Below are 27,974 nucleotides of genomic sequence, written 5' to 3'. Positions count from 1 at the left end.
GCAGCCAACAGTCTCCTTTCTCTGTAAATTGCCCCATGAACATACGCAATTACAAAGGTGTAATGACTGTCAGCATTGATATTTAGCTTTTTATTTTTCTCTAATGTCAAAGCTGTTTCCAGTGCAATTAGCTCAGCCCATTGGAGCTGATGTTCCAATAAGTAAAGCCTCTGCCCAGATGACTCCTTTCTTTGAAACTATCACCACTCCTGCATACTTCTGTCCATCCTGCATGAAACTACTGCCATCAGTGAACCAGGTTACCTCTGAATCTAGGAGACTTGTCTTGTAACTCTGCTCAAGTTCCGTGCATTTGTGCCAGGATTTCCACAGTCATGAAGTGGTGCCTCCAAGTCTGGGTTGAGCAGTAGAGTAGCAGGGTTCAGGGCAGTGGGGGTCTTGAAGGAAATTCTGGTAGACTCCATCAATGGAGTCTGATACTATGCCATATGAGCATTACTAAGCCAGCAGTCTAGAGGTATGGGTGTAGGGAATGGTGATAACCAAGACTCTGTCTCAAAGTCAGCTTATCTGCAACCTTCACCAGGAGAGACACTACTGACATCATTTGGAGGCAGAGTGGCCATCCTGCAGCTACTGGATAAAACCCTTTGGACAGATAAGCTTCTGGGGGTGGCATGGTCCCATAAGTTGGGTTAGGACCCCTTTGGCTATTCCTTTATGTTCATCTATGAACAGGTGGATGGGCTCAGTCACATCTGGCAGCAGTAAGGTTGGGGTTGACAGGAGGGCTTGTTTCAGTGCATCCAGGACCTCTGATGTCTATCAGTCCATGTGAAGCCTGGCTGTTCCTTGGTGGCTTCATATAGGGGCTTGGCCAATTTAGCAAACTGAGGGATCCATAGGTGGCAGAAGCCATTCATCCCCAGGAATTCCCTAACTTCCCTTACATTTTGGGTGTAGGGATGCTCACCTACACCCTGACTTGGGATAATAGCCGTCTCTTACCTTTGAGGATATAGCCCAAATATTACACCTCCTGTTTTTGCAAATCTGGACCTCTGGTTTCCCTGGGGTCTGTAGAAGCTGTTTAGTGCCTATCAGGCATAGTTCCTGTGTACTGGCTGCAATAAGCAAATCATCTACATATTATAAAAGGGTTATTTGGGGGTGCAGGAAGCAAGCCAAACTAACCAAAGTCCTCATGCAAAGCCTCATCAAAGATGGTTGGAGAGTTCTTGAATCTCTCTTCTTGGAACCCCCAAAGATGATTAGTAAGTTATATACAGGTTAGCTGCTCATTAATTCCTTTGTCGGAGTTGTACCATTCAAAAGCAAAATTTTCTTGGCTTTGGGGGACTAAAGGGAGACTAAAGAAAGCATCCTTTAAGTCTACTGCTGTATACTATAGGTCTGGATGTAGAAAACTCAGCAAAGTGAATGGGTTAGGAACTGTGGAGTGAATGTTCATCACCCATTTGTTAACTTTTCTCAGATCCTTCACTGGACAGTAGTCATTGGAATTAGGCTTGTGAACCACTAATGGGGTGTATTCTAGAAAGGCTGACTGGCAAGCTTGCAAGGTTCCCAGATCTAATAGCTACCTGATGTAAGGCATGGCCCCTTTGCAGTCTTCCTTAGACATGGGGTATTGCTGGACCTGCACTGGATCCACCCCTTGTTTGAGCTCAACAAACACAAGAGGCAGAGTTTGGCTAATCCCATCCTGCCTGTTTCAGCCTGTGTAGATAGGAATCACCATAACCAGACCTTGATGTCATAGCTTAGCTCCCTGGTAGTCACAAGCAACCTGTATTCATCAGTCAGTCCCACAGTCAACACTGGAATGAGATCACCTGCTCCATTCAATACTTTGTTTCCTTCAGTGGTAAAATGTAACTGTGCCCTCATCTTTGTTAATACTTCACATCCCAATAGTGGGTATGGACAGCTAGGGATTTCTAGAAAAGAATGGAATACTTATTCCACACCAAAATCCACTTTTCTTCTTGTTGTTCATACATATTGTTTTATCCCTGTAGCTCCCTGTACCCAAAATGTATTGGTGGACAAGGGTACAACTGCTTGTAGAAGAGCTGAGTCCTGGGTTCTCAACTCCACCATAAATTGAGTGGATTTCCCCTTGATTTTATTTACTTTGGGCTCAGGGAGGGGAACTGAGACCAGTTCTCTCTGGTCACTGTTTTTCTTTTTTTTTTTTTTTCTTCTTTTTTTTTTTTCTTTTTCACTTTCATAGGTAAGTTGCCAACTGATTAGCACAGTTTGAAATATATAATAGACTACTTCATTAGTATGTTTTTAGAAAATTTAAAATATATTTATAATTTTAATAATGTTCTAGAATATTTCAGTTTTATAAATATAGCAAGTAGTCATTATGAATATAATCTTAAAGAAACAGATTTTTGTGTTTCATTTTCCAACCAATTCAAGGTAGCTCATTTGGTTTACAAAACAAAGCATTCTATACTTTATAAATACAAATTGGGCATATATGTCTGCCTTCATCCCTTCTATGTGTAACATATTTCTGTCTATAGTTAGATGACACTTTCTTTTTTTTTTTTTATTAACTTGAGTATTTCTTATATACATTTCAAGTGTTATTCCCTTTCCCGGTTTCCGGGCAAACATCCCCCTCCCCCCTCCCCTTCCTTATGGGTGTTCCCCTCCCAACCCTCCCCCCATTGCCGCCCTCCCCCCATAGACTAGTTCACTGGGGGTTCAGTCTTAGCAGGACCCAGGGCTTCCCCTTCCACTGGTGCTCTTACTAGGATATTCATTGCTACCTATGGGGTCAGAGTCCAGGGTCAGTCCATGTATAGTCTTTAGGTAGTGGCTTAGTCCCTGGAAGCTCTGGTTGCTTGGCATTGTTGTACTTTTGGGGTCTTGAGCCCCTTCAAGCTCTTCCAGTTCTTTCTCTGATTCCTTCAACAGGGGACCTATTCTCAGTTCAGTGGTTTGCTGCTGGCATTCGCCTCTGTATTTGCTGTATTCTGGCTGTGTCTCTCAGGAGCGATCTACATCCGGCTCCTGTCGGTCTGCACTTCTTTGCTTCATCCATCTTGTCTAATTGGGTGGCTGTATATGTATGGGCCACATGTGGGGCAGGCTCTGAATGGGTGTTCCTTCAGTCTCTGTTTTAATCTTTGCCTCTCCCTTCCCTGCCAAGGGTATTCTTTTTCCTCATTTAAAGAAGGAGTGAAGCATTCACATTTTGATCATCCGTCTTGAGTTTCGTTTGTTCTAGGGATCTAGGGTAATTCAAGCATTTGGGCTAATAGCCACTTATCAATGAGTGCATACCATGTATGTCTTTCTGTGATTGGGTTAGCTCACTCAGGATGATATTTTCCAGTTCCAACCATTTGCCTACGAATTTCATAAACTCGTTGTTTTTGATAGCTGAGTAATATTCCATTGTGTAGATGTACCACATTTTCTGTATCCATTCCTCTGTTGAAGGGCATCTGGGTTCTTTCCAGCTTCTGGCTATTATAAATAAGGCTGCGATGAACATAGTGGAGCACGTGTCTCTTTTATATGTTGAGGCATCTTTTGGGTATATGCCCAAGAGAGGTATAGCTGGATCCTCAGGCAGTTCAATGTCCAATTTTCTGAGGAACCTCCAGACTGATTTCCAGAATGGTTTTACCAGTCTGCAATCCCACCAACAATGGAGGAGTGTTCCTCTTTCTCCACATCCTCGCCAGCATCTGCTGTCACCTGAGTTTTTGATCTTAGCCATTCTCACTGGTGTGAGGTGAAATCTCAGGGTTGTTTTGATTTGCATTTCCCTTATGACTAAAGATGTTGAACATTTCTTTAGGTGTTTCTCAGCCATTCGGCATTCCTCAGCTGTGAATTCTTTGTTTAGCTCTGAACCCCATTTTTTAATAGGGTTATTTGTTTCCCTGCGGTCTAACTTCTTGAGTTCTTTGTATATTTTGGATATAAGGCCTCTATCTGTTGTAGGATTGGTAAAGATCTTTTCCCAATCTGTTGGTTGCCGTTTTGTCCTAACCACAGTGTCCTTTGCCTTACAGAAGCTTTGCAGTTTTATGAGATCCCATTTGTCGATTCTTGATCTTAGAGCATAAGCCATTGGTGTTTTGTTCAGGAAATTTTTTCCAGTGCCTATGTGTTCCAGATGCTTCCCTAGTTTTTCTTCTATTAGTTTGAGTGGTCACTGTTTTTCTTGATTGCCATAGTTGGCACTGCCTCTCTCAACCTTCCACTTTTGGGACATTCATTGGCCCAATGGCCTTCTTCTTTACAATAGGCACATTGATTTTTGCCTAGCCTGAGATGGGTGTCCTCCTTCCTAGGTCCTCTCTTACCTTCATGTTTAGTCAGCTGTTTGAGGTATCTCTGATCCTCAGGCTCGACTGTTGCTGCTAACATGATCTTAGCCAGGTTCTGATTCTTCTTCTTCTTGGCCTTTACCTGGTTTTTTCTCAGCATTCTCCCTAGTGTTTAAAAACCTTTTCTGCCACAACCACTAAATCCTGGAGACTCTTTTCTCCAAGTTTCTCAAGACTGAAGTTTTCTGTGAATATCTGAAGCAGACTGGTTAGTAAAAGCTATGGCCACTGCTGCCTTTGCCTCCTGAGACTTAGGATCCATAGAATTATTTTAACTAAATGATTCCATATCTCTCTCAAGGAAGGCAGCTGGGCTCTTTTCCAATCACTGTCTAATATTATATATCTTCTCCATATTGGGTGACTTGTGAGCCACAACCTTAAGAACCCCCAATAGAATCTAGCAGAAAACAAGGAGTCTCCCCTTAACTTCAGAAGTATTATCCCAATCAGGGGAAGTGGAGGGGAATCCCTCCATGACTCAAACCAGGACAGTGGTAGAAACCACAGTGTCACCAATTTCCTGGCCTCTGGATTCTCATCCTCTCTCTCTCTCTCTCTCTCTCTCTCTCTCTCTCTCTCTCTCTCTCATTGTCAAGAGGATCTGTAATAGTTGTTGACTGTCATGCCAAGTGGATTGATGGGTAAAAATGACAGTTTATAACAGGGTTATCAAGGGAGGGGGGTTCTTTGAAAAGGGAACATTCTGAGATTTCCAATTATATAAGTAACTAGTAGCAAAGGGGCAATAGAGATAAGGCTGGGCTCCTTGGTCATGGGTGAGGGGTGACAGCTCTCAAAGAGGGCTGAAGAGTTGTGCCTAACTGTTTGTTCTTCTGGTGTCCCCCCTTTCTACTCTGAGTTCCTTGGGTGGGTTCAGGTTCCTCCACCCAGGAGGGCTCTTGGCTGGGACCAGTGATTCTGGCATAGCTCCTTCTTCTATGGTAGGGTCCTGTATGGGCTGGGAGGAAGTTGATGGTGGAAAAATAGCTCTTTGCCCATTTCACCCTATAAAACAGGATAGGGAGGTGTTGAGGGTTTAGCCACAGCTTGGTTCTATTCTGGCTGCTGTCTCTGAGAGTATTCTGTCATGGTCAATACAGTAGGTCTAGGCCCTGTTGGTAAGAAGAATTTAACCTATGGTGGGGGGTTAGTAACTAAGTCCTCCCAGACCACAATATAGGGAGGGCACTTGGTCAGTGTGTCCTACCCGATGTACAAAGACCTTTCTGAAGACTTCCTGGATTATATCTAGTTGGAAGGTACCTTCAGGGGGCCATTCTACATTATAAGCAGGCCATTCAGATTTACAAAAGGTCTCCATCTTCCCTTTCTAACCTTCACTGACAAATTGCAACTGTGGAACTTGACCCCCTTAAAATGCCCTAAGAACAAGTCAATCGAGTTGGAAAAAGTGTGTCCCATTTTGTCCATCTCAGTCACAAAATAGTAAAGTGCCACACACAAAATAGAAAGCCACCAGGGGGTGGTAAAGGTAAGCCACCAGATTCCTCCACTTGTACATAGGAGAAAATGAAGACAGGAGAGCAGCCATGAGCCCTGAAGGGGGGTTTCCATGACCACTCCGTCCTACCCATAAATTAACATTAGGGTCACTCTGTTCTCCAAGGGCACTCTGTCCTCTATGCCAGGCTCTGGACCATCTTCTAAGCCCCCATGGCTATGACCCTCTAGTGCATGTCCACTGTAGTGGAGTTCCACATCTGCTTTAGTCATTTCCTACCATGAATAATCAAAAAAAAAAATCTCACAGACAAGGGACTGACACAAAGACAAAAAATGAGACGTCTTACCAGTTGGCATTCCGACACTTCGGTTGGGAGTCCTATAGTCTTAGGGTTCCCAGCCAATGCACCAAGATGTTATGCCCAAATCACAGGGACCACAGGATCACCAAGGAGCTAATTCTGGTGCAAACACATAAGGGTCTTTATTACAAGTTTACAAGTCAGGACTCTCACTGTCATGGTTGCAGTGGGTCAAAAGTGAGGGCCTCTAGTCTAAATGTGTAGGGTATATTTTGGGGTTACAGCACGCTTGGGGAATTTCCATGAAGGTCAGCAAATTAATATTTTAGAAACTGTGTGTGTGGAGTAATCTGCAGGAACCAAACACAGGGACTAAACCACCTGACAACCAGTGTATCTATTGTAGTGTAAATAGGTTATCTATTTTCTGAAGGATGTCTTATGTTATTTCTATGTACCTTGACCCTGCTGTTGTAGCCTGACTGATTGTTGCTAAGGTAGGGGTTGCCATAGGATGTTTGTTTAAGTGGACTTCGCAGTTTTCCTTCTAGAATTGGAGTTTAGCCCCTGGAGCTTCTTCCCAAAAATGGAGTTGGTTGAGCTTTACAAAACAGTGGGGTTTACCAAGGCCTTCAGGTTCCTCCAGAAAAAGTGCTTCCTGACCTGTGTGTGCATGGATAGGATCAGGTATGCCAAGTTCATGCTGAAAAAGGCCTCATTGGTGGCCTCATTGGTTCTCTCACATCATAGAGTTTCTGAAAAATAAGTAAGTAGCCTTAACATCCAGGAACTAGTTAGATGCTGACTGAGACTCAGTGCTAGTTAATGCTAGCTGGTCCAAACTGTTTTCTCACTGGACTTGAACAATCACATAAAATAAATGCCAGACAAGATCACACACAGTCCATGATATCTTGAGGAAATTCAGACAACCACACAGGTATATCAAAGGACAGGGAAGAAAAGGTGTGTGTAACACATAAGGTTCCAAATATTAACACTCTGCTTTCTTGGTTAATTATGAGAGGCTGCTGACTCTTTACCAATTACATCTTTATTTCTTCTCCATTCAGTCTTCCCTAGAGAATGAGCTACTCAAGTAGCCAATTGAATTCTCTTGCTGATAGTCTTCCACCCAGAGAGAGCTGGCTTCCTTCACCTCTCCCCCCAAGTTACCATAAGTTCTTTTTGCTATGTTTTCGTGGGATGCTCACACTATACTATGTCTCCTTCCTTGATAATGTGCTCTTGAATGGGCTCAATTACAGCTATGTTCCAGGGGTCTTTGACTAGAGGTTTTGGCACCTCACTGTTTCTACCTTCTAGGAGGTATTTCAGGATTTCAATCAGTATTTTCCACAGTTTGTACTCATGTACATATCAATGACTGATAGTATATAGCCCAACTCAAAGTTCACCAATATAAAAAGGGCAAATGGTCTTATTAATGAAAGGTATAGGTGTTTGTTTACTTGAAGAGAGTCTACAGTGAAGATAAACATCATTGTGAAAAATGTTTCTCTCCATCTCTCATTCTTTTTTCACACCATGTTTTAGGAAAGTTCCTGAAGCAAGGCAATCATGGGGATCAAGAAAAGGTACCTTATTGGCTGGCTAAGCTAGATTACATGGCCTACTTCTGTACCAAGTCCATATAGATCAAGATTTTGGGCAACGGACCCTGATGAGTTAACAGTCCTGGTGTCTTCTAAATTGTGTTGAGGACTTTCAATCAGCATTAACTGAAGCTGGGGACAGGAAAGTTTGGTATACATGACCCAAAGCTTCTTAGGTTATGAGATCGACTCATGCCACTGCTTGCTTGGGGATATTTTAGAGCTGTCAAGGGCTTGCCCAGAGCACTCTAACTTAAGTTCAGAGGATTTCCATAGCAAAAAGTCTGTGGAATTAAAAAAAAGACTAAATTGTGATAACTATGGAAGATCAATTTTCCTCCCACTGAGAAATGAGCACATACAAAGTGTGCTTCAGCAAAGCATAAAAATTAGTTTTCCTGTGATGAGACTGCTATCCAATGATTCTGCATAGCTTCCTTCCTGGTCATCCTTGGATCTTAGGGGTATAAGGTATGCTCTGTGAACATCTTCCTCAGTGCTTTAAAGCTTATGGGATTCCCCAATGCTAACATTTCATATAATATTTTGTACACAGTATTTACCACAGCTTCAGTCTTATGCTCATTTGTAGAGTTGCTTGTTTACTATTACCTTCTTTATGCTACCTCTGTAAAGCTATGTTTGCCTACCTGGTGCTGTGTTTTTCACAAGATATAAACAGGACAAACTATAAACTTCACAGCATAGTGCTTTGAAATGTCTCCATTACTTTTCTGAGAAAGACTATGTTTCTGTCTCCTGAAGGTATGAAAAGGGAAGTCCACCATTCAGAAGCAAAACTGGGAGACCTCAAGTCTACACTGTACAAAAAGACAGCTGCCTCCAGCCATGTCTTCTGGAAAACTCTTACAGAATTGTTGTTTACTGTTTCTGTTCTTTGAGAGGTCCTGATGCCTCTGGAGACACAGGGCACAGTTTGCATGTTCCATGTCAGGCCAACTGAATAAGAAATATGTGGTATTTGTTGACTGACAGGGCATTTCACATGCTTCTCATTTGTACTGACAGATATCAGTTTTTATGTTTGTTTGCAGTAGGATGTCTCTTTGTGACAACAAATTCCAGAATTTGTCTGTGCCTGAGACCTTCAAAGCATCATTGAAAAGTATCAGGTTTTAAATTCTGATCTTGACCACGATGTGTTAAAAATGGACAGTGAAAAAATATTAGTAAAACCAAGTAGGCAAAAATAAAGTGTAAAGGTATTTTAATAAAATGAAACAAATTTATTGTCAAATTGGGCAAAAGAATAAAACCTCAACTTTTAATCACTATCAATTTTGTGTTTGTTTCATGCTTTCATTGTGTGGTAATTTGACTGAGAATGTCCTCCATAGGATATTATAATTGAATACTTAGTCCCTAGTTGGTAGAACTGTTTGGGAAAGATTAGCAGATGTGGACTGATTGGAGGAGGTGTGCCACTGGGGGCAGACTTTGAGGTTTCAAAACCCTACAGGATTCATTTCTAATTTGCACTCCCTCTGCCTAGTGGTTGTTGTATCTCAAAATGTGAACTCTCAGCTACTGCTCCAGCACTGTGCTTGCCCAACTGCTGCTATGTCCCTGTCACATTATGGTCATGGACTCTAACCCTCTGAAACTATAAGCCCCAAATAAACTCTTTCTTCTATAAGTTGCCTTAGTCATGGTATCATACTAAAGCAATAGAAAATTAACTAAGACACATGAGAATCATTCTTAATACATAGCTGATACTCTTAGTATTTGTAACAGTAGAGGAAAATTCCCAAGACACCAGCTTATTTCACACACACGTGTGTGAAGCTTATGGCAAATGATTGTCTTTCCTCTTCACCAAACATTTGTAGTAAACATAAGAAAACCAGTCTCAACAAGTAAATCTCTGTTCATAGGATACAATTTGCCCAGGTTACATAATTATTAGAATTTTAAAAAATTCAATAGAAAACATGAGAAGGACATAAACAGTATAAAATAGGCAACAGATTTAATAGTTGATCAGCATTTTAAAACTTCATATCCCCTCTCCAAATGATGATCCCCCTTATTAGTTAGTTATCTAATTCAGTGGTTCACCTTTGAACTATATATACAAGCAACAAAAACAGACTCATCATGTTTATTTACATATATTTGTGCATATATATGCATATATAAATATATACACACATATACACATAGATATACACACTTATATATACATGTTTATAAATGTAACAAATATAATGAGAGAAAAAGAGTCTGTCAACTTGATAGTGGAGGTGTGTGTGGTAGAGTAAGAGTAGATGGGAGGGGATAGAAGAAGAAAAGAGAGGCATATTTCCTATTAGTCTGGAGCATGGAACTCCATTACCCTCAGAATTTGGGTCAAAAGAAATAGCCTAACTGAAGATTTGTAACATTGCTCTCTTACAACAAATGTCAGATCATAAGGATTGTAGATGTGACTGGGTGAAATATTTTATAGATGAAATGTACCTTGGGGTTGAAATCAGATTTCCTTTGACAATGTGTGGAAGAAGAACAGATCTGTGAGGGAACTGTGTTACGATACTTGTAAGATAAGAAGGAAAGAAAGAAAGAAAGAAAGAAAGAAAGAAAGAAAGAAAGAAAGAGAGAGAGAGAAGGAAAGAAAGAGAGAAAGAAGAAAGAAAGCTACAAAACACCCTCCCACTTTTCCAGCAGTGGGAGACTGTAAAACATGATTATTGCAAAGGTAGACTGTTGTATTAATTAAAAATAAGACTGACATTTGAAGCATATTTCAGATTTCATGGCAAATTTCATCATTCTAAATATAGTTTCAGATTAATTATGACACATTTGGTACTAAGCTATTTTAGAATTCAAAACATTTCCATCTTGGAATGGTTGCAGCAAATTAAGGTACTTGATCAAGGCTGCAGAGAACGGGGGTTGGATTTAATATTCTGCAACTCCTCATACCCTGCCTTTAGGTTTTCTTTTTCTCTGCTGGATAAATTGGAGAGAATTATGCAAGGTGATGGCATTTTAAGTGTAAATGGAGTTTGACATTTTAGGTGTAAATAAGAATGACTTATCTTCTTGGAGTGTATGTCACACATGACCAGTGAAAAAATAAAGACCAGAGAAATGGGTGTGTGTACTTCCTCACATGTACACCAAAGAATTACATATGCGCCATTTTACCCTTTTCCACTTTATTGTCTCATTATAGGGATTGATAATGGTATTTCATGCACATGATTACTACATAAATACTAGTTTTCCAAATATAGCTAGGAGCTGGGGGTCTGCCTTGCCTTCTTGCATGGCAGGCATACCTAGTCTTCTGAAGTACAGCTTGAGTAGAAAACTGAGTTCTTGTGTTTTTTTTCCTCATTTTGATTTTCTAATTGATCTATTTATCATACTGAACGAAACATAACAGATGGTGTACCTATGGATTTTCTTTTTTGTAAAGTTAAGCTGAAGAGAAGTGGTGAGAGGGTTGGCTAGGAATGAAGGCGCTGACTGAATAAGGAGGACTTCTGAGCTAGAAAAGATGCTTCATTTCAGCAAAGCTTAAATCATGTCAACGAGAAGCGAAAGTTACAGAAGGTAGCTCAGGCTTGCCCAGCCAGCTGGTTACAGAACTGACACAGAGAGTTAAAGTAGATGAGTTAGTATCTTAGTTAGGTCTTAGGGTCCATTGCTGTGAAGATACGCCATGACCACAATAACCATTATAAAGTACAATAGTTAATGGAGCTGGCCTACAGTTTTAGAGTTTCACTCCATTATCATAGTGGTAACCATGGCAGCCTCCAGGCATACATGGTGCAGGAGGACCTGAGAAGTCTACATCTTGATCTGAAGTCTGCCAGGATAAGTCAGTCTCTCTCTCTCTCTCTCTCTCTCTCTCTCTCTCTCTCTCTCTCTCTCTCTCTCCTGTACTAGATGGAGCTTGAACATAGGACCTCAAAGCCCACCTACACAGTGACACACTTCCTCCAACAAGGCCACACCTATTCTAACAAGGCCACAACTCCTAATAGTAATACTCTGTGTGGGCCAAGCATTCAAAGACATAAATATGGAGGCCAAACCTCTTCACATTGTTACAGTTAGGTCATTCCTTTATCTGTGTATTATTTCAATCGTTTGTAAAGGCAGCTTGACTGAGAGATCATCTGAGTTCCTCTGTTGGGAAAACTCAGGAACTGGTAATGTCAATCAATAAACTAACTCTGAATCCTTGCTGTTTAAACTCTGCAGGCCTCAGATTCATCTCTGGAAGATAGAAGAATTGGTTAACTTAATACGAATTCACTTGATGTCTGTCTGGAGCAGGTCACACAGCATAGATGGAATGTGGGCTTCGGCTGTCAAGAAGCAAAGTGCCCATCTTAGCCACGTGTTCAGTTTTTTCTGTTCCAAAAAGTGTTTAATGCTCGCCATTGACAGTGCTATAGTTGCTATGGAGACATCAAAACATATTTCTGGGTCCCGTAAGATGGCTCAGTGGGTAAAGGTACCTGCCACTAATCCAGAAGGCCTGAGTTAGACATCAGGTGTTAGAGGACAGGCTTCACATTATTCTACTCCATCAATTAAATAATTACAAGGCAGGGAGGAAGTTCAAGTTAAAGCAAAAGAAAAAAAGAAGTGGGAGATGAACTAGACTCATGGGACAAGAAAGGGCCCCAGAGTTGGGAGTCTGCTGACTTTAAGGGGAGCTGTGTTTTCTAGGGTTTAAGTACCCACTCTCAGTAATTTTCATCCTTTTTCTCTATTGTCTCTGGTAGCTCATAGATCTTTTTTGGCACAGGGATTATATCACTGTTCCACAGTATATTAGGTCATTTACTTTTCTGTAGGGTCCCTGTCTAAGGAGGAGAAACAGCTGGTGGCTGGTTAGAATTTGGGATCAATCTGAGTGGGTCCTTGGCCCCCTATTTGTTAGTAGGGTAATGGGGAAAGAGAAATTTGCATCAGAAGAGAAGAAATAGAAACATTTTTTCCTTCTCTTCTTCCTCAGGACCCATGTGTTAGAGTATCAATTCTTGAAGGTTGTTCCTTAATTATTTTTTTTTCTTTTTTTTTTTATTAACTTGAGTATTTCTTATATACATTTCGAGTGTTATTCCCTTTCCCGGTTTCCGGGCAAACATCCCCCTCCCCCCTCCCCTTCCTTATGGGTGTTCCCCTCCCAACCCTCCCCCCATTGCCGCCCTCCCCCCATAGACTAGTTCACTGGGGGTTCAGTCTTAATTATGTATGCTATGACACAGATCCCAATATGTATATACATATGCACACATACATCACAGTCACACACACACACACACACACACACACACACACACCACATGCACTTCTGGAGTGAAGACAAGCAAACAAAAGGCAAAAGAGGAGTATTAAGAATGAAACAGAAAAGTGGAGTAGTTGGTCTTTTATGAAGATCTTAAAAATTATTTTTACAAAAGTGACATTTGCATTGACTCTTAAAGCACAAAAAGAAAGTGATCATGCATAGAAAAGCCCAAATGTATGTTAATAAGAAAATCAGTGTGCACATCTTCCTTCCAGCCCACAACTTGGCCCAGGCAAATCCAGAGATCTAGATTCCAGGAGGTCTACTACAACCCGGCTCACAGGCTAAAGGATCCAGTCAGAAACAGCAAGGCCAGTTAACACCTGAGATTACCAGATGGCAAGAGGAGAGTGAAAGAATATATGCAACAGAAATCAATGCCACTTGGCACTATCAGAACCTCACAACAAGCCCTGGATACCCTAAGACACTGAAAAGCAAGATTCTGACCTAAAATTCCATCTCATTAAGATGATTCATAACTCCCTTAAAGAAATATAGGACACAGGTAAACAGGAAGAAGCCCTTAAAGAGGAAACACATATATCCCTTAAAGAAATACAGGAAAATACAATCAAACAAGTGAAGGACTTGAGCAAAGCTATCTAGGATCTGAAAATGGAAATAGAAACAATAAAGAAATCACAAATGGAGGCAACCCTGGAGATGGAGAATCTAGGAAAGTGATCAGAAGTTACAAATGCGAGCATCATCAAGAGAATACAAGACATAGAAGAGAGAATCTCAGGCATAAAGATACCATAAAAGATATTGACACAACAGTCAAAGAAAATACAAAGTGCAAAAAGCTCCTAACCCAAAACATCAAGGAAATTCAGGACACAATGAACAGACTAAACCTGAGAATAATTGGAATAGAAGAGAGAAAGTTCCCAATGCAAAGAGTCAGGAAACATCTTCAACAAAATCATACAAAAAACCGTCCCTAACCTAAAGAAAGAGACAGTCATAAACATTCGAGAAGCCTACAGAACACCAAATAGATTGAACCAGACAAGAAATTCCTCCCATCACATAATAATCAAAACATTAAATACACAGAATAAAGAGAGAATATTAAAAATGGTAAGGGAAAGATGCTAAATAATATATAAAGGCAGACCTATCAGAATCACACCAGACTTCTCAACAAGGACTTTAAAAGCCAGAAGATCCTGGACAGATATCATGCAGACCCTAAGAGAACACAAATGACAGCCCAGACTATTATAGCCAGTAAAACTCTCAATCACTATAGATGGAAAAACCAAGATATTCCATGACAAAATCAAATTTATACGGTATTATTTTACTAATCCAGCCCCTACAGAGGATAATAGAAGGAAAACTCCAAGGAGGGAAACTACACTCCAGAAAAAAAACAAGAAATTAATCATCTCAGAACAAATGTAAAGGAAGAGAACCCACAAACATAATACTACCACTAACAACAAAAATAACAGGAACCAACAATTATTGGTCTTTAATATCTCTCAATACCACTGGACTCAATTCCCCAAAAAAGGACATAGGCTAACAGACTGGATATATAAACAGGACCCAGCATTTTGATGCATACAGGAAATACACATCAGTGACAAAGACAGACACTATCCAGACTGATGGGATGGAAAAAAATTTCCAAGAAAATGTGCCCAAGAAATAAGCTGGAGTAGCTATCCTCATATCCAATAACATAAACTTTCAACCAAAAGTTATGAAAAGAGATGGGGAAGGACATTTCATACTCATCAAAGGAAAAATTCACCAAGATGAACTCTCAATTCTGAGCATCTACACCCCCAAATGCAAGGACACCCACATTTGTAAAAGAAACAGTACTAAAGCTTAAAACAGGCATCGATGCTCACATTATAATAGTGGGAGACATAAACACCCCACTCTCACCAATGGACAGATGATGGAAACAGAAACTAAACAGAGACACTGTGAAACTAACAGAAGTAATGAACCAAATGGGTTTAACTGACATTTACAGAACATTTTACCCTAAAACAAAAAAATATACCTTCTTCTCAACATCTTATGCTACTTTCTCCAAAACTGACCATATAAGCAGACATACAACAACCCTCAACAGATACAAGAAACTTGAAATTATCCCATGCATTCTATCAGACCACCACAGACTAAGGCTGATATTCAGTAAGAACAAAATAACAGAAAGCCCATGTACACATGGAAACTGAATATTTCTCTTCTCAATGATAACTTGATTAGGGGAGAAATACAAAAAGAAATTAAAGACTTTCTTGAATTTAATGAAAATGAAGGCACAGCATACCCAAACCTATAGGACACAAGGAAAGCAGTACTAAGAGGAAAATTCATAGCACTGAGTATCTTCATAAAGAAATTGAAGAGAGCCTATACTAGCAACTTAGCAGCACATCTTAAAACTCTAGAACAAGGGGTTGGGGATTTAGCTCAGAGGTAGAGTGCTTGCCTAATAAGCACAAGGCCCTGGGTTCATTTGGTCCTCAACTTTGAGAAAAAAAACAAAAACAAACTCTAGAACAAAAGAAGTAAATACACCCAAAAGGAGTAAGCAGCAAGAAATAGTCAAACTCAGAGCTGAAATCAACCAATTAGAAACAAAGAGAACTATACAAAGAATCAGGAAAACTAAGAGCTTGTTCTTTGAGAAAATCAAGAAAATAGATACAACAAATTACTAAAGGGCACGGAGACAATATCCAAATTAACAAAATCAGAAAGGAAAAGGGAGATATAACAACAGAAACTGAGGAAATTAAAAAATCATCAGATCCTACTACAACAATCTATAGTCAATAAAACTCGAAAATCTAGATAAAACGGATGATTTTTCTAGATAAATACCAGGTACCAAAGTTAAATCAAAAGCAGGTAAACTATTTAAACAGGCCCATATTCCCTAAGGAAGTAGAAGCAGTCATCAACCCTCCCCTAACCCCCACAAAAAGCCCAGGGTCAGATGGTTTTAGTGCAGAATTCTATCAGACCTCCAAAGGACACCTAATACGAATACTCCTCAAACTATTCCACAAAATAGAAACAGAAGGAGCACTACTTAATTCGTTCAATGAAGCCATGGTTATGCTGATACATAAGTCACGCAAAGATCCAACAAAGCAAGAGAACTTCAGACCAATTCCACTTATGAATATCAATGCAAAAATACTCAATAAAATTCTTGCAAACTGAATAGAAGAACACATCAAAATGATCATTCACCATGATCAAATAGGCTTTATCCCAGGGATGCAGGGATGATTCAATATAGAAAATTTATCAATGTAATTTACTACATAAACAAATTCAAAGAAAAAAATCACATGATCATCTCATTAGATGCTGAACAATCCTTTGACAATATATGAGATATTTTCATGTTTAAAGTCTTGGAAAGATCAGGAATTCAAGGCATATACCTAAACATAATAAAAGCAACATACAGGAGACCAACAGCCAATATTAAATTAAATGGACAGAAACTTGAAGGAATCCCATTAAAATCAGGGACAAGACCAAACTGCCTACCCTCTCCCTATTTATTCAATATAGTATTCCAATTTCTAGGTAGAACAATTAGACAACAAACGGAGGTCAAAGGGATACAAATCAGAAAGGAAGAAGTCAAAGTATCACTGTCTGCAGATGATATGACAGTATACATAAGCAACCTCAAAAATTCTACCAAAGAATTCCTGCACCTGAGAAACAACTTCTGAAAAGGATAAGTGGGCTGGGAAAGAAATTATGGAAACAACACCTTAACAATAGTCACATGTAATATAAAATATCTTGGCATAACTCAAACCAAGTAAGTGAAAGATCTATATGACAAGAACTTCCAGTCTCTAAAGAAAGAAATTGAAGACCTCAGAAGATGAAAAGATCTCCTATGCTCATGGATCAGTAGAATTAACATAGTTAAAATGGCCATCTTACCAAAAAGGAATCTACAGATTCAATGCAATCCTCATCAAAATTCCAACTCAGTGCATCACAGAAAAAGAAAGAGTAACTCTCAACTTCATCCGGGATAACAGAAAACCCAGGACAGCGAAAACTATTCTCAACAATAAAAGGATTTCTGGGGAATCGTCATACCTGATCTCAAAGTGTACTGAAGAGCAATACTGACAAAAACCACATGGTACTGGTATAAAGACAGAGAGGTAGATCAATGGAATAAAGTAGAAGACTCAGAAATAAACTGAGATACCTATGATCACCTGATCTTTGACAAAGAAGCCAAAATCATCAAGTGGAAAAAAAGACAGCATTTTGAACAAATGGTGGTTGTCTAACTGACAGTCTGCAAATCGATCCATTCTTATTGCCCTGTAAAAAGCTCAAGTCCAAGTGGATTAAGGACCTCCACATAAAACCAGATATGCTAAATCTAATAGAAGAGAAAGTGGAAAAAACCTTGAACACATCAGCACATCTATTTTCCTGAATAGAGCACCAATTGCTCAGGCTCTAAGATCAAAAATTGACAAATGGGACATAATGAAACTGAAAAGATTCCATAAGGCAAAGGAAACTGTCAATAGGACAAAACAGTAACCTACAGATTGGGAACAGATCTTTACCAAACTTACATCTGATAGAGAGCAATTATGAAAAATATACAAAGAACTCAAGAAGTTAGACTCCAAAAAATCCAAATAACCTAATTAGAAAATGGGGTACAGAGCTAAAGAAAAAAATTCTCAATTGAGGAATCTCTAATGGTCAAGAAACACCTAAATAAATGTTCAGCACTCTTAGTCATCAGGGAAATGTAAATCAAAAATGACCCTGAGATTCCACCTAACACCAATCAGAATGGCTAAGATAAAAAAAAAAAACTCAGGTGACAGCAGATTCTGGCAACGATGAGGAGAAAGAGGAACACTCCTCCATTTCTGGTGGGATTACAAAGTGGTAGGACTACTACTTTTGAAATCAATCTGGCAGTTCTCCAGAAAATAGAATAATTTTGCCTGAAGACCCAGCTATACCACTCCTGGGCATATACCCAAAAGATGCTCCAACATATAACAAGGACACATTCTGCACTATGTTCATAGCAGCCTTATTTATAATAGGCAGAAGCTGTAAACAACCCAGATGTCCCTCAGTGAAAGAGTGGATACAGAAAATGTACATTTACACAATGAAGTACTACTAAGCCATTAAAAATGATGACCACAAAATTGTAGGTAAATGGATGGAACTAGAAAATATAATCCTGAGTGAGGTAACACAGACCCAAAAGGACATACTTGATATATACTCACTGATAAGTGTATATTAGCCACAAAGCTTAGAATATCCACCATACAACTCACAGAACAAATGAAACTTAATAAGATAAGCGTGGTTAATAATGCCAAAGTGTGGTTGCTTCAAACCCACTTAGAAGGGGGAATAAAAATAATCAGGGAATATAGAGGGAGGAATCTCAGTGGGAGAGGAGAGTGGTGCAAAAAAGGGTGGGGGCAGGAACAGGTGGGGAAAAAGACAGGAGAGAAATCCAGAGGACGGGGAGAATATATAGAAATAAGTGGCAGTGGGGGGGCAGGGATCAGGGGGACGATCACTAGAAAGTCCTAGATGCAAGGGGATTCGAGAGGTTCCCATGACCTGATAGGGATAACATTAGCTGAAAATACCCAACAGCAGGGAGATACAACCTGAAGAGACCACCTCCAGTAGATAGACATGGCCCCCAGTGGAAGGACAGGGACACCCACCCATCTAAATATTTTTTAATATTTTTAATATTTTGTCCCTGTCTAAAGAAAATGCATGGACAAAAATGTAGCAGAGGCTGAAAGAAAGGCCATTCAGAGACCACCCAACCATGTGATCCATTCCATCCGCATATACCAAACCCCAAGACTATTACTGATGCCAAGACATGCTTGCAGACAGGATCTTGGTATAGGTGTCCTCTGAGAGGTTCTGCCAGCACCTGACTAAGACAAATGCAGATACTCACAGCCAACCATTGGACTGAACTCAGGGACCCCAATGGAACAGTTAGGGGAAGGACTGAAGGAGCTGAAGTGGATTGCAACCCCATAGGAAGAACAACAATATCAACCAACCAGACACCCCACCCCCCGAGGAGCGCCCAAGGCCTAAACTACCAACCAAAGAGTACACATGGACTGACCCATGGCTCCAGTAGCATATGTAGCAGAGGACTGCCTTATCTGGCTGGCATCAGTGGGAGGGGAAGTGCTTGGTCCTATGGAGGCTTGATACTCCAAAGAAGGGGGATACTAGAGGAGTGTGTGGGAGTGGGCAAGCACTCTCTTAGAGGGAAAGGGGAGGTGCATGGGTTTAGTGGTTCATAGAGGGGAGAACAGGAAGGGGGATAACATTTGCAGTGTTAACAGATAAAATGATTAATTAAAAAAAAAGAAAGAAAAGTAGTATGGCTTCTAGTAACAAGAGAGGACAAAAGGAGAAATAAATTAAAGTCAGGCAGACAAGCAAGAGTGTTAAGGATGTGGTGTTCTGAGTTCAGTAGCTTCTACACTTCCTGGTAGTGACAGCAATGATGGAGTTTGACTCACATGTGGAGCATCTTCTGGGCTCCTTGAAGGAGTACTGATTGGAGGGGCAGGAGTGAAGTGAGAAAACCAGTCAACAGTTTGTTGCAGTAGTGAAGGCAACAATTCCCAGCATCTGATGGAGGCAGAGCAAGTGGAAAGCCTCAGTTGATTGTCGGGGGGATGGGGGGACGGGGGAGGGGGCTGATTTTAAAATAACCAAATTTGCCAAGGAATCGTATCTTGCTTCATATCCCTAGTAATATAGCTTGAATTTTCAACCTTGAAAAAAACCATACGTTGAACTCTCAATCCATAGCACCTTACTCTGTTACTGTAGTTTGCCGTACATAGATTTCATACAAACAATTCAATGTGTTCACAGGGTGAACTGGATCTAATTATGACACAGGTGATTTGCCTGTGAGTCAGAAAGAGTGGCCTCTAATCAAGGCCAGTGCCTTGTCAGACTCACAGCCCCTAAAATTATGAGAAAAGAAACTATTGCTTAAGGAATCCAGTGTGTTGTGCTTTGTTATGGCAGCCTTAGAAAAGAAATAGACATTGTATGTAGAGGTTCAAGATAAAGGATAAAAACCAACGCTGACCCCAGTGTTGGGGACATACAGTTGGATGGAGGGATGCTGGACATGTTCTGTTTGAGGCAGAGAAACAGCATAGCAGGCTGCCAACTCCTTGGTTCACTAAGGCTCAGGGGAGCCTGTTTAGCTGGAGAAAAAGTAAATATGATGTCATCATGCAAGGCTAAAGCAGTAGATGAGTTCTCTAGAGAGAGAACAAACAGAAACAACAGTTTAATTCTGAGCTCACAGGAACTAACTTGAATAATTAAAGCTAACTAACAAGAATCACTAGAGGGATAAAGGACACTAGGATATTCAAATGCAGGAAAAGAAAATGGCCACATCTAGGGAAATGGGCTGAATGGTATTTTCTGCTAGTGATTTTGTTTGAATTTTTAGAGTGGAGAGATATCCCAGGATACATTTAGGTATGCAATGGAGACTGGAGGTAGATACAAGTCTTTTGAAAAATTTGAGAGGGGGGTGCTGAGACACACACAGACAAAGAGATAGAGAGCCCAAAGAGGGTTTATTTGTTATTATTTTAAGACAAGAGATGTTATGCAACTGGACTATGTTGATGTTAATCAAGGGCAACAGAGGAAAGACAAAAACTGATGCTTTAGAGCATACAACAGGGAACCCCGAAAGAGAAACCCTTCAGAAGTTGCAAAAGGATAGATCCCATTTAGCACAGTGCTGGTACCTAGTTAGTCAGAGAAGAAACACAGAACACCGTCTAACCCACACTAATCTGGCATACTGGCTACTTGGTAAAGGGTGATGCATGAACATCACTCTGGCCAGCCTTCATTTCCTAAAAACAGGAGGGGAAACACTAATATAAAGTCTGCTCACACCCAGCACGGAAGCAACAGTCAAGACCTAGGAAAATCAGGACAAGAAAACCTTCTGAAGTCACATTCCTAGTTAGTCACGACTTTATCCAAATAACCACCCTCACTCCAGTCCCCTTGCTAGGCACATTTTCATTATTCACCACATAGTTCAATCAATACATGAGCATCCCTGGTTTTAATTTTCTTATGAAAATCTTGAATTAAATAAATATATGCAAGTGTTTTTTCTCCTATTGATTTTCTAACAATTAAAGTATAAGGTTGTCTATAAAAAACAAACCGGAGAGAACAGAGGTACCATTTTGCTTCTTCTATACCAGGAAAAGGGAACACTGAAGACAGAGATCATTCTGGAGAGCTTTTCCTTAAATATATTGGCCTAACCTGGGAGAGACTGAAGGTGGAGGTAAGATTTCCAGGATGGTAGGACAAACATGGAGTCACGAGTCTTTTCAGGTCTAATTATCAGGTGCTAGTGAATGCTAATCAGTGCTAATCTTAAAGATGGAGTCATTTTGACAGCAGTTACTGTAGAGCTACTTAGAGCAAAGATGTTTGCAGAGAAATTAGAAAAATATTCTTCCTTTGGCCCTCCTGGTCTGTCTCTCTCTCTCTCTGTCTCTCTCTCTCTCTCTCTCTCTCTCTCTCGCTCGCTCGCTCGCTCGCTCGCTCTCTTTCACACACATGCACACGCACGCACACATTGAGAACATCTCTCTTTTGAGTACAAAGTTTAACAAGTCTACCAGAGGAAATCTTCAGTGCCTAATGCAAATTGCTTGTTGTACTTACCTTTTCCCAAAGCTTTGTCTCAGGATTTTTCCCCAGGAAACACAACGTGATAAGCAGAAACAGAAGCACATGCACAAAATTTCTAGTTGTGGCATTATCTTTACAAACAAAATAATAAAAACAAGAAATGCCTCAATAGTAGACTAATTGAGCAAATTATGTTTTAAAAGAAAGTGTTTTAAACACGGTTTAAACAGAATGGGGGTGGGGTGAGAAGGATCTTTAGGAGTTTTTTTTTTGTTGTCGTTTTTGTTGTTGTTGTTGTTGTAACTGTAATAAATTCTTGAGATAATCCATCTTTTAAGGAAGAAAGACTTCAGAAGTTTCAGTCTATGCTTTCTTGGCCATGTTGCATTAGGCTTTTGGTAGCACAGTGCATTACTTTAAGGCCAGTATGAAGTGGAAGAGAAACTTTTAATTTTGGCCATGAAACATATGAAAGAGGAAGATAAATATTTCGGGTTCCAATATTTTTCTTGAGGACATCCCTAGTGAACTAATATTTCTGACCTTTCCTACTACAGGTTCTACTACATCTAGACAGTGTTACAGATTGTGAAGGAACCTAGTCTTCAAATCATGGGACTTAGAGGGACGTTTCACATCTAATGTTTAGCACCTTGAAATTGAGTGTAACAAAGTTAGATGAACACACTCACAGAACAGGCTCACAGTATATCTATACCAAATGTAAATTAGGTCAATGTGCCTTTCCCCAATGAGTGTCTTAGTTACTATCTTGTTTCTGTGATATAGTAGCCTGTAAAAAGCCAAGTTAATTAGAAAGGGTTCAGTTTGGATCATAGTTTCAGGGAATAGTTCATCGTGGTATGGAAATCATGGTAGTAGGCTTGAATTAAATATAGTCAGGACTCCTAGGAAGGTGAATGCTTGTACATAACTTAGAGCTCAGGATCCCACCAGTTTAGAGCTTTTCAACCAAGTTATCAAAGTTGCTAACAGCAAGTGTGGTTAGGCCACTGTATTACAAGTCATCTGATGGGCTATGGCAGAAGCTGTGAACAGTGTTACATAAGCAGTATCCTTACCTAAAGTGTCTTACCTGGCAAGTCTGTGCAAGAACAAGCAATTAAATATATTGACTGGTAAATATTTTCAAAATTTCCTCCAAAATAGTAAGCTATTTTAACTCTTAAAATTTGCCTATTCTTCTATTGGATCATTTGTAATGATCCAAATCAATTTTTCATTCATCTATGTTTAAGTATTTGTTCTCAATCAGTGCACCAAGAGGCACTTATTCCCTTTTTATAATTTGTCTTTGATTTTGCCTGAAGTATTTACACATACTTCAAATTTTTGTTTACTTATAATTATCAATCATTTCCTCTATGGTTTATAGAACAGACAGTGATTTATTAATGTGAGGATGCAGAAGGACTGGGGTTTTTACTGAGTCTTAGAGGGTTCAGAATCATCTGACATGTAGATACAAAAAGTCTGATTTGGGACTCTCTGGATTTACGCTTTTGCCATGTACATTGGCTGATCTCTTCATCCTGTCTACCAATGAGTTATTGCCACCCCCATACTTAGATTATTTCTCTTCTCCCAGTCTACTTATGTTAAGACATCAAGGATCAAACTGAATCAGACTACACTGTACTTAATTTATAAAACAGCGTATGCAAGCAAACATGCCCACACCATAACAAAGGTGAGAAAAATGTCAGAAGAGTTCAAAGGAGAACTTTCTTGTGACTGAGGTGACCTGGGAACACACTGGAGATAGGGTAGCATTTAATGTGGCTCTCCAATTCTAGATTGATTTTGCATGTACCAAAATGACAGATGTCTTGCAGCATGGAGAGAGCAAAGGAGAACACACCCAGGTTTGGGGGTTTGGGTCCTGCTTCTTCTAGTCTTTCAGCCTTCTTTGGTTTTTATCCACATCATGGAAGGGAATGTGGACATTGAGGAGTGTTAACAGATACAGAGAGAATGCTAAAATGTGTCAGTTGTCTTGTCTCTGAGACATTTCCTCTTCACTGCTGGAGCCAGTGCTCTGGTCAGTCCCTCAGTTTCTCAGATTTGAAGTACCGTATCCTGCCCCAATGACCAGCTTGGCAATCCCCAAATTCTAAGATACCACTTATTACCTTAATTTATCTAAAGTTTATAGAGTCATTTAAAACAATTAAGTAGATTTAAACATCTTCTCTTAGGTGACACGTGACTTTCTGGGCCCTTAGCCAGGTAATGACATGGTCGTATGCCTCCCATCTTAAGGAAACCCAGGAGAGTGGCCATTAGAGGGATTTACACTCATTAAGGTGACATATAATTCTGTTAATCTAGAAGGCCAATGTGCTCCCTCTTCCTGAGCACTGACCACAGCTGGTCCATGTGACAGTTTCCTCCTTATCCCAAAAGCATTGTCACTTGTCATTGTGACTAAATCCTGTTACTCTCTCACAGCTCTAACCCTCAGGTCACAGTGAGAAAGCCACGGGATTTAAACTCCAATTCTTTTTAGCTTTTGGCTAGGGTTAGTGAATGGGGATAAATAGAAACTCTTTGCAATTTGTATTCATCCCAGCTTTGATGTAGGTTTAGATTCAAAACCTCTAAAATATCCCCAGAGATGACAAATAAAACAATTAGGAGAAAGGTATAAACGCTGCCTTTGGTTGAGGACTGTGTCTCAGTTTTTCTCCTGGACAGTATTTGGGGAAATTATCTTCATGAGGGTTTTATTGTCACTGATTGCTTGGAATTGTTCCTTGAGCATTTTCAACAAATTGTTCCAATAAAAGGACTTGCAATAAATCCCCAGTGTTCTGTGGATTCATTGCCTTGTAGGTGTGATCCTTCTTGGAGATATTGCAGCCTAGTGATTCAAAGACTTTGTAATTTAAACTCTAACTCTGAACTCTAGAGGGAACTGAACAGGCTTGTATTCTTAAAGTAATGACTTAAAACTACAATTCCGAAGATGCAAGACTTTCATGACTTCTCTGTCTGTCTTGTGTATCTGTGCCAATAAACATGTGCTCAAACAGGGGAGGGATAACTATGTCTGAGGGCTGTTTGCAATCAGGAACTAGTGAAGCAACTCTCTTTGTTGTTGTTGTTGGAGAAGAAAAATCACAGGAGAGACATGCTAAACGTTAAGTAAAAAGAAGTCTCAGATGCACCATTAGAAGATCTATGGGGAAGCCAAGGCACAAGAAGCAGAAAAGTTGTGGGAATGTAGGTCAAAAGGCAGGCTGGGTAAAGATATTGGTCTGCATCCTGCAAATAACATTACATTCTTATAACTGATATTTTAAAACGGGAGGATTCTTAAGGCTTCTATTTACTCTGTGAATGACAGAATTGTCCATACACCTTGGAGCATGGCAAGCAGTCATCAATGGTGCTGAGGAAAATGGTCAAATGTGCTGGAAAACAGGAGAATTGATGGACATAACTGAGGCTACTCTCTTGGAGTTGTGGTTCTGGATTTTTTAAAGGTAAAATTGCTTGCTACTATTTACATACAGCAATTTTGATATGCCTAAATCTTATCATAGATAAATCCCAGGAGCAAGTGTGAGCCCATGTTGAGTGTGATAATCTACAAAGGCATATAGAGGTTTGGAATGTTGACAACACTGTTTGTTTCTTTAAGGAAGAATGATATATTTTTGCTTATCATATCAGAAGGTTCAGCCCAATCATAGAAGAGTTTTTCATATCATGATGTGTGAGGAATCAAAGAGTGAATGCCAAAGTTCCTAAAGGAATGATGGATCAAGGATCCAGGATCATGGCATGCCATTTGAATAAGAAGCTGTAGAAAGAAAGGAACAGACTGAATTGAGACTTAGCATGGAAGGCTTAGTACATAAGAGGTTCTAATGAGGCCAAGTGGGAATAATTAGAAGCCATCAGTAAAGAGGCATTGTTACATGTGGTTGGTTCATAATTTAGAGATCAAACCATTTGAAATAGTATTGAGGTCCACTGGATTACAAAGTGAATGTAAGTTTTCTATATTGGAGTTAGAAAAAAATGGTTTCTGGGAAAAGTGCACCCAAGCAAGTAAGAAATAAAAGCGTCTCATTCCTATTTCTGTGACTTGAGAGGGTTAGGACTAGGCATGGGGATTGTGTCTCAATGATCTGCTCTGTGCTTTTACTTTGGTAGATGGATGTGAGAGTGTCTCTAGGCCAGAGAATTATGCAGGATGTGGAGACCACTTTGGGTCATTACCAAACACAGGCTTTGTAATTTTCATATCAACTATCTCTACTCAGAAGGCTAACTTGTTGGAACCCCCCTCCCCGATTCCCCTGGTGCAATTATTTTGAAAAGTTCTAGAAACATCCAGAGCAGAATTTAACTGGAGTTAGCAGGTCACTGCTGATGGTTTTCTGGGATCTCCTGTCCCTGGTCACTTCCTGCTTTTCTGTGTTCTCTCTGCCTGTGGCCATGGAACCAAGACTTGTGGACTTCGATCTCTGAAACCTTGAGTTGAAGGAAATCTTCCCCTCTTCTCCATGGTTACCTCATGTATTTTTGTTGGAGCTGTGAAAACTAACACATGGGACAGACAACTCAGAAGGGAAGCAACAGAACCAGAAGGATAACAATAATACAAACCAAAAGGGGCAAGTGGTCAGCAGTGAAGGCAAATAGTGAGCCTCAGGGAGGTCTGTAAACATTGAGAAAGGAGAAAAATAACTGAAGATTAAACACCACCAGGCTTCATGGCACGTGTGGTGGCATGCATCTTTAAAATCAGTATGCAAGAAGCAGATCTCTGTGGATTCCAGGCCAGCTAGAACAAGGGTGAAACTCAGCCTCAAAACACAAAACCAACAACTTGTCCTAGAAAGTCAAACAAATTTGATGGCTGAGGTGAGAAGCAGAGACAGCACCCCGGAAGTAAAGGAGAAGCCCTGCTTGGACTTAACCTATCAATGTTATTTCCTTGTGGGCCTGATAAAAACCAAGCCAAGCCCAGCCTGGTCTGCAGATGGTAGTTAATGAAAACAATCCCCTGATAGGAAAATGTTTGCCTGGGAGAAATGCTTGAAAACACATGGTCTTTTGTCTTTGAAGATGGCCTTATTACACTTTAGACTCTAGGTTGGGATTAGCAGCCAGAAAGAAGAATCTCTTTATTTTCCTTCCCTGGTGGTGGTAGCTGATTAGCCTGCATAGTCCTTGGAAAATAGAATTGCAATGCTTTGCAAGTCCAGAAATAACATTTCTTCAAGGGCCCATCAGGTGAGGACTGAAAACCAAATAAACATATTTATCCTGGGCTTAAGGCAAACCGGTGCATCTGAGGCTGGTATGCTCCATGCGTTTCAGGAGGATTAGCCTTGAGAAAATAAAAGGGACAGCTTAAGCAATATGTGTGGTTTGACCCTGGCACAAGGAGGACGGTGTTTCAGGTACCCTCCTTCTCACTTGTCTGGGTACACCTCACCTTATAGGAAAAGGAGTACCTGGGTTGGCAAATCTAGAAGTAGCCTCCTCCCTTATGAAGACCATGCTCTGTCACCTAGGACCCTAATATCTTTGTTCAAATGCTCTTGACACTACATTCAGAGCCTAGTTGCATTTTTTTCCCATTGCTTCTGAAAACACAGGAGATTCACACTGGGCTGGTTGGGACCAAGTGGCAGCTGTGGAGGCAATGGCTGGGGATTACACACATGGTAGAGTTTACATGGTGTGGGGCTAATACCATAACTTCCCCTTCTGCTTGCTCCTCCCTTCCTGCTGCTGTCTTCTGCTCTCTCCAGTGGCTTGAGATAGTTAGCTACAGAGACCGTCTTTCCGGTAAAAACTGCTACTAGTTTTCAAACATGTATTTTTGTCTCCCTTGAGGTTTATCTCTGTTGCAGAGGATACTCCTCGATACATTTTCAATTTATTAGAGCTTTGCAATTGCAAAAAATAACATATTTTAGAGAATACTGACGACAAAAATGTCTACCTCTTGGCTAGGGCACCTTGTCAAAGGGGAGTCCTTGTCACCAGAAAACACACATTTCTATTACCAGAGCCCAAGGGAAGGGATTTGTGATATGAGAACTTAAGGTGTTCATTACGATTTCCCCCACATCATTCCATCATTGATATTCAG

The sequence above is a fragment of the Rattus norvegicus genome, chromosome 1, assembly GCF_036323735.1.
Source record: "Rattus norvegicus strain BN/NHsdMcwi chromosome 1, GRCr8, whole genome shotgun sequence".
NCBI classification, from domain to species: domain Eukaryota; kingdom Metazoa; phylum Chordata; class Mammalia; order Rodentia; family Muridae; genus Rattus; species Rattus norvegicus.
Note: the sequence above shows the minus strand (reverse complement) of the source record.